The sequence below is a fragment of the Eschrichtius robustus genome, chromosome 4 (assembly GCF_028021215.1).
Source record: "Eschrichtius robustus isolate mEscRob2 chromosome 4, mEscRob2.pri, whole genome shotgun sequence".
Lineage (NCBI taxonomy): Eukaryota > Metazoa > Chordata > Mammalia > Artiodactyla > Eschrichtiidae > Eschrichtius > Eschrichtius robustus.
In genome coordinates, this window is record NC_090827.1 from 122,769,481 (window position 1) to 122,775,480 (window position 6,000).

Sequence of the window (6,000 nt, forward strand, 5' to 3'; positions counted from 1 at the left end):
GAAGGGAGGGAAGTGAGAAAGGAATCAAATGTGAGAAAATCCAGCAAATGTTTTGCTATATATTGCAAGGATAAGTCCTACTTTTGCCTTAAAAGGATTCCATTTTTAAACTGAGTACTATTCTCAGTACTCAGGCATCATATCAATTTTAAACTGGTATGAGAAATTCTCATTTACTTACTATGTTTCTTATTCAAATAATGTCTGTTATTACCTGTTTATTTTCTGAAGATGGAGTTGGGGTTATGTTAAAAGCAAATATCTGATTTGTTCTTAACAGTGTCTGAAGAAAAATTACTTTAAAATGGAAGGTAAGTCCCTATTTCTTGACCTTTAAAGTGGACAATTGCCAAAAATGGTAGATTCTTGCTAGTACTACGTGCTGTTGAGGGTGTTCAGAACACGCACTGTCAGTGGTAGTGAAAGCTAGTGACTTCACCTGGAAAGCAATTTGTCAGCCTATTTAATCATTTTAAATACACTTATCCTTTGACCACTTATTTACTAGATATTCCATGAGCCTGTGATCTTCTGAGCTCGTGGGAGTCAGGGGAAGAAGAGAGACAGGACTCCTGCTCTTCTGGAGCTCACCTTCCAGCGGAGAAGACAAAATAATTTCATATAAGGTGACGTCCTAAGATTAAAATTAAATAGCATCATCTGAAGAGATGGCAGTGCTCATGTAAACCCCCGAAGGCTTCACTGAGAAGGTGACTATGTGTTGTGTAAAAAATTAATACACAGAAACCTCAATTAAATAGTCAGGAGACCAGAAGGGGGAGCTCTCCTGACCAGGGACCACAGCAGAGCCCAATAGGAAGAAGAAAGACTTCTCTTTTTTCCTGGCTACTACTCAATCAATGAAAAGCCATGGACTCTTTGTTTACTACTGCCCTACCCACTTCCTTTTCCCCTCTATCAGAGTGTTTTCCTTCTCTTTTTCTGCGATGACTTGCATGTGGTTTGTCATGGCTGCACACCAGGAATTGCAATTCTCTGTTGATCCTGGATAAACCCATCTTTACTGGAGTAATAACCACCAGTCTATTTGTTTTAGATCAATAGTTGAAACCACAGTGACAAAGAGTCAGCTACCTTTTGCAGAGTGTTACAAGAAGCAAGAGCAAGTACAAATGCCCTCAAGTAAGAAATGAGTTTGCAGGACCAAAGACAAAAGGCTGGTGTGTCTCCAGGTCATAAGGAAGGAGTGACTGACAGGTTGGAGAGGCATGCAGGGGTCAGGTCTTGGCTGACTGCTAAATCAAGATAATTGGATTTGATTCTAACTGCAGTGGGGTGGGGAAAATATTAAACGGAATAGCAGGATAAATCCTAGTAATTCCACTACTAGGAACTTACTCTGTGGATACACTCACAAAGACATTTTAGATATATGTATAAGATGTTGTTCAGCACTGTTTGTAATAAGAAAACACTGGAAATAATAGGGGGCTAACTAAATGATGGCTAATATTAACTAAATGATGGCAAACTCTTATAATGGAATATTATAAAGCCTTTTAAAAAGAAATGGTTCTGTAGGTTGCAATACCCAAAGAGCTTCCAGAAATATTTTTAAGGAAAACTAAAAAACAAGGCACAGGATATTTTGTATAACGATACATTAAGAAAAACATTTACAAATGTACACTTTTTTGGGGGGGTGGGGAAAGACAATTTGTTGGTGATGTACATATTTGGGGAAAGACCTGGAAGCAAACTAAAGAGAGCTCCTATCGTTTATTTTTCCACAGTATTTGAATTTTATGATATATTGTATTTCATTAAAAAAAAAGTCAAGAGAGGACTTCCCTGGTGGTCCAGTGGGTAGGACTATGCACTTCCAATGCAGGGGGCCTGGGTTTGATCCCTGGTCAGGGAACTAGATCCCACACGCATGCCGCAACTAAGAGTCTGCATGCCGCAAGCAACTAAGATCCCGTGTGCCGCAACGAAGACCTGGTGCAGCCAAAATAAATAAATAATAAACATTTAAAAAAAAAAAAAAAAGCTGTATGGCCTTAAAAAAAAAGAAAGTCAACAGGAGTTAGCTGAGTCGTGAGATAATGGGTTATTTCTCTATTAGAAATAAAATACTTTAAATGGTGATTTTTCTATATTTATCTTACATTACAAAACATACACTAAGACCTGGCTATTTGCTTAGATCTTCTTTTCTTGCAGAGGGGCTATAGAAAGTTAGGAAAGATGGAGGGGAATGTTGGGAGGGTGTCCAGCAACACCACTAGGAATTTTTATGAAAAGATTTATTGTGTGTGTCTCTAACCCATAACCAGGTAGGTAGTTAACACTGAATATAAATAACTGGGGCTCAAAAAGTAACAGTTAATTGATATTTAGTAGTAAAATTTTCAAAATTAGGTCAGAAAGTAAGGAACATTTGAAAGACAGAAATTTATTGCAAAGATGAATGACTGCTAAACAAAAGATCTGGAGTTTTGTCCTGACTCTATTCCAGACCTGGCTATTGGATCTTGGGGAAAGTATGTCGATCCTTTCATTTCCTTTTCTATATATAAAATAACAGTACCAGGCTGGATGATACCAGCTCAAAATTTCTCTGGTACAGGCATATGTTAAAATACACTCATTGTTTCTGGGCCTGTCTAACACTAACCTAATTTTCTAGACCTCTATTCCATAGGTGAGTTTAGCCAAGCTGAACCATTTCACATCCTCTGAACACCTTAAGTTTTGGCTCCTTTTGTCCCATCATTCCCTCTGCTTGGAATACCCTTCTCTCCCCATCCCCCCATTTCTCCCTGTCAAATTCAGTCCATCCTTTGGATATTCACAGGCTACTCGCTACTTGAGGCTTTACCTATTCACAAATAAGATCTCTTGCTCTCTCACCTCCTAAACTCTTGAAGCGCTTGTTACCACAGCTCTTAAGCCCTTAGCCATGCTCTACCTTGTAGGAGATTATAAATCTTAAGGGGAGAGACAATCATTTCCTGACTGCCTTAGTTTCATAGGGCTGCTGTAACAAATGACTACAAAAAAACCATATCGCCCCTGAGTTCTATCTCTCTGTTTCAACAGACCTAGAGATGTCTAAACTGGAAGACAAACCTCAAGTAGGTGAACCTGTTTTTCCTTGAACTCTGATTCAGTTGATCCCTTTAGAGATGCAGGAATCCAAGTCATAATTTCTTCATGTACCTTCTTTGATGCCACCAAGCTGGCATTAGGTCTGGGCAAAGGACACAGTGGAAAGGGACTACACCTCTCTGAATACAGTCGTAAGCTGCAGTTTTATTCTGGCCCTGCTTACAGAGGTTGGCAATACAGGGACCACATCTGATTTTTGTTCCCGAGTAAGCTTTGCTAACCTAACTGGAGAGAGTTTCCAAAAGTTGGAAACCATACTGATTTGTAAGAGAGAAATGCTTTTTGGGTTCTTAACATTAGAAAAAAACTCAAAAAACAAAACAACACAAAACTCATCCACAAATTGCCAGAGAGAAAAATCAATATTCAGTTCCTGATCATTTTCACTTTCTTTTTCTCTTTTTTTTCATTTTCATTTTAGGCCTCTCTGAAAATTATAAATTTTAGGAAGAATTTTTTTCTCAAAGACACAAATTTATTTACAAACCAAAGAGGCCAAGGAACCTTTAACTGTTCTGACAGAACCAAGGTGGCTCTTCACATCCTCACAGGGTTTTTGGTTGGAACGGGATGTTGGGGCCCAGAGTCTCCTTAAAGACCCTGGCAGGGCAGAGGCCTCCCCTAAGCACTGGGAGCAACAGGCTGAGCTGGCCACTCACCTGCCTCTGCCACCCACTGCCCTCCAGAGATGCTCGGTAGGTGCCATGGGTGGCATCCTCAATCTCCCTACATCATGGTGCCCCACCAGAGTTCCAAAGTATCTTCTTCCCTTGCCCCCAAAGTTTGGGGTGGGTCTGAGCCACCTCAAACCCCATCCCAAGTAGACCTGTCCTAAAAGATCTCATCCTAGTGACCAACACACCTTATTAATCTTGTAAGGGATTGAAGGAAATATAAAAGATATCAAAATTGTATGTAAATAAGAGACGTACAAATAAACTCATACTCCAAAATAGATACCTACAAAAGTTCAATTAAATGAGCAGTGAGCACAGCAGTTCAGAGGAAGAAATTTGATTTAAGAAAATGTAATAAGGGAATGTGATAGGTGTTCAAAAGTCCATTTTAACTCTGGGGTTTTTACAACACTGTGAGCATGTGCCTTCCACGCCGCAGATAGTTTCTGCCTGAAACCCTCTGAGTTTGTGAGCCAAGACTTTTTACTTTGGGAGTAGCAAAGGGCAATTAAGGTCCAGGGAATGAGTTTTTCTTGGCCCTTGGAGCATGTCTGGGAAAGGAAATCAAGGAGGTAATGGGCTCCTACCTCTCTTGTGCTTTCTTTATTCAGATGTATTCTGATAAACTTCCCCTGTATACGTTCAACACACAGAATTATCTGGTAGTACAAAGATGTATTTGAGATATAAATGAAAACCTAAAGAACATTATTTGATAATGAAAGCAATTTCTCATTATTGCTATTAAGATCAAAGTGCCCCTGGAGGACAATTGGGCAACCTGCAGGCTAAGGTAAGCCTAGGGCTACTTTAACATTATTATTAAGATTCTCCTCTCTCTCTCTCTCTCTCTCTCTCTCTCTCTCTCTGTATATATATGTATGTATGTGTGTATTAATGAACTTGCTGTTAGGAAATTGCATTTACTCATTATCTGTGTTAGTAGAAAAGAGGAGATGCATGGAAATATATAATGATGAATGTACTTCCTTGAATTACAAAGAAATACCCAGACCCTCTCCTATTATCCTTCTGATAAATACTGGTCCAAACTATAAAGGAGGCCTCAAAAAAGGCCTGAGTCTCAGTGAGTCCCTTTCCCACCACGATCCAAATTTCACCTGTCAGAGGCATGTGGCAGGACAGTAGACCATGGCTGAGCCTTACTGTCATATAAGGTTTAGGAGGGCCTTTACCACCTTATAACTTGGGCTGAAACAGTGAATACTTATAAAACTCCTAAAGACTATCTTTTCAGCCTGTTCCAGAGCAAATAACCTAAAGGAACAAAAACAAAAACAAAAAAGCCTCAAATATTTTGATTATAAGGAAACTATGAAGAGTATTCTATCTCATCTCAGTATTAATAATTGTGTCATCTTAGGTAATTGATTTATTATAAAGAATAATGTGAATTATATCTTCACTGTTAGAAAACTTGGGGGCAAATCTGGGACTCGCCCTTGTAGCAAGTTTTTAGCTTAATATAATACACATTTTAAATCTTATTCCCATCTCCATCTTATAATCTCACCCTTATTACCTGGGAGGCAGGGTTCCCAGGGCTATTATGCATAATTTAAGTTTATAGGCAACATCCCTTTCGTGATTTAGTTGTAATAGGACACAAAGATTCTTCCCTATTACACTTTGGGAAACCCCTTAATTCCATGTGGACCCTGTCAATCATGGGGCTGCACAATTCTCTCTCTTACCTGTATTTCCTTCTCTGAAAATGAGGATTAAATACACTAAACGGCTTAATGGATAATCTATGTAATGTGACTAGCACAGCGCCTGGGAAAATAACAGGCATGATAATCACATTATGACCTTCCCTCAAGTCCCTGTAGAACAATAGAGGTGTAGAAGACAAGCCAGGCAAGCCACTTCCGTGCTAGAAATGGGGAAATACTGGGGTCTGGAGAGGTTGAGTGGCTTGTGCAAAGGTATTTGTTCTCAGAGCCTGTTCATTTAGAAACAGGGAAAGCCTCATACTGGAAATCACTGGTGCTCGTGACTTAGCAAAGTTTCCTCCAAGAGAACAGTAAACTGAGCTTTAGCTATGATCTGGGAGAGCAACTGCCACCCTGTCAAATTTCATGACCTCCAGGGCCACTTGGTGTATTTAGATCCATGAGCTCCACAAACATTACGTTCTTTAAAAAAAGAAAAGCAAACCCTCCACAGT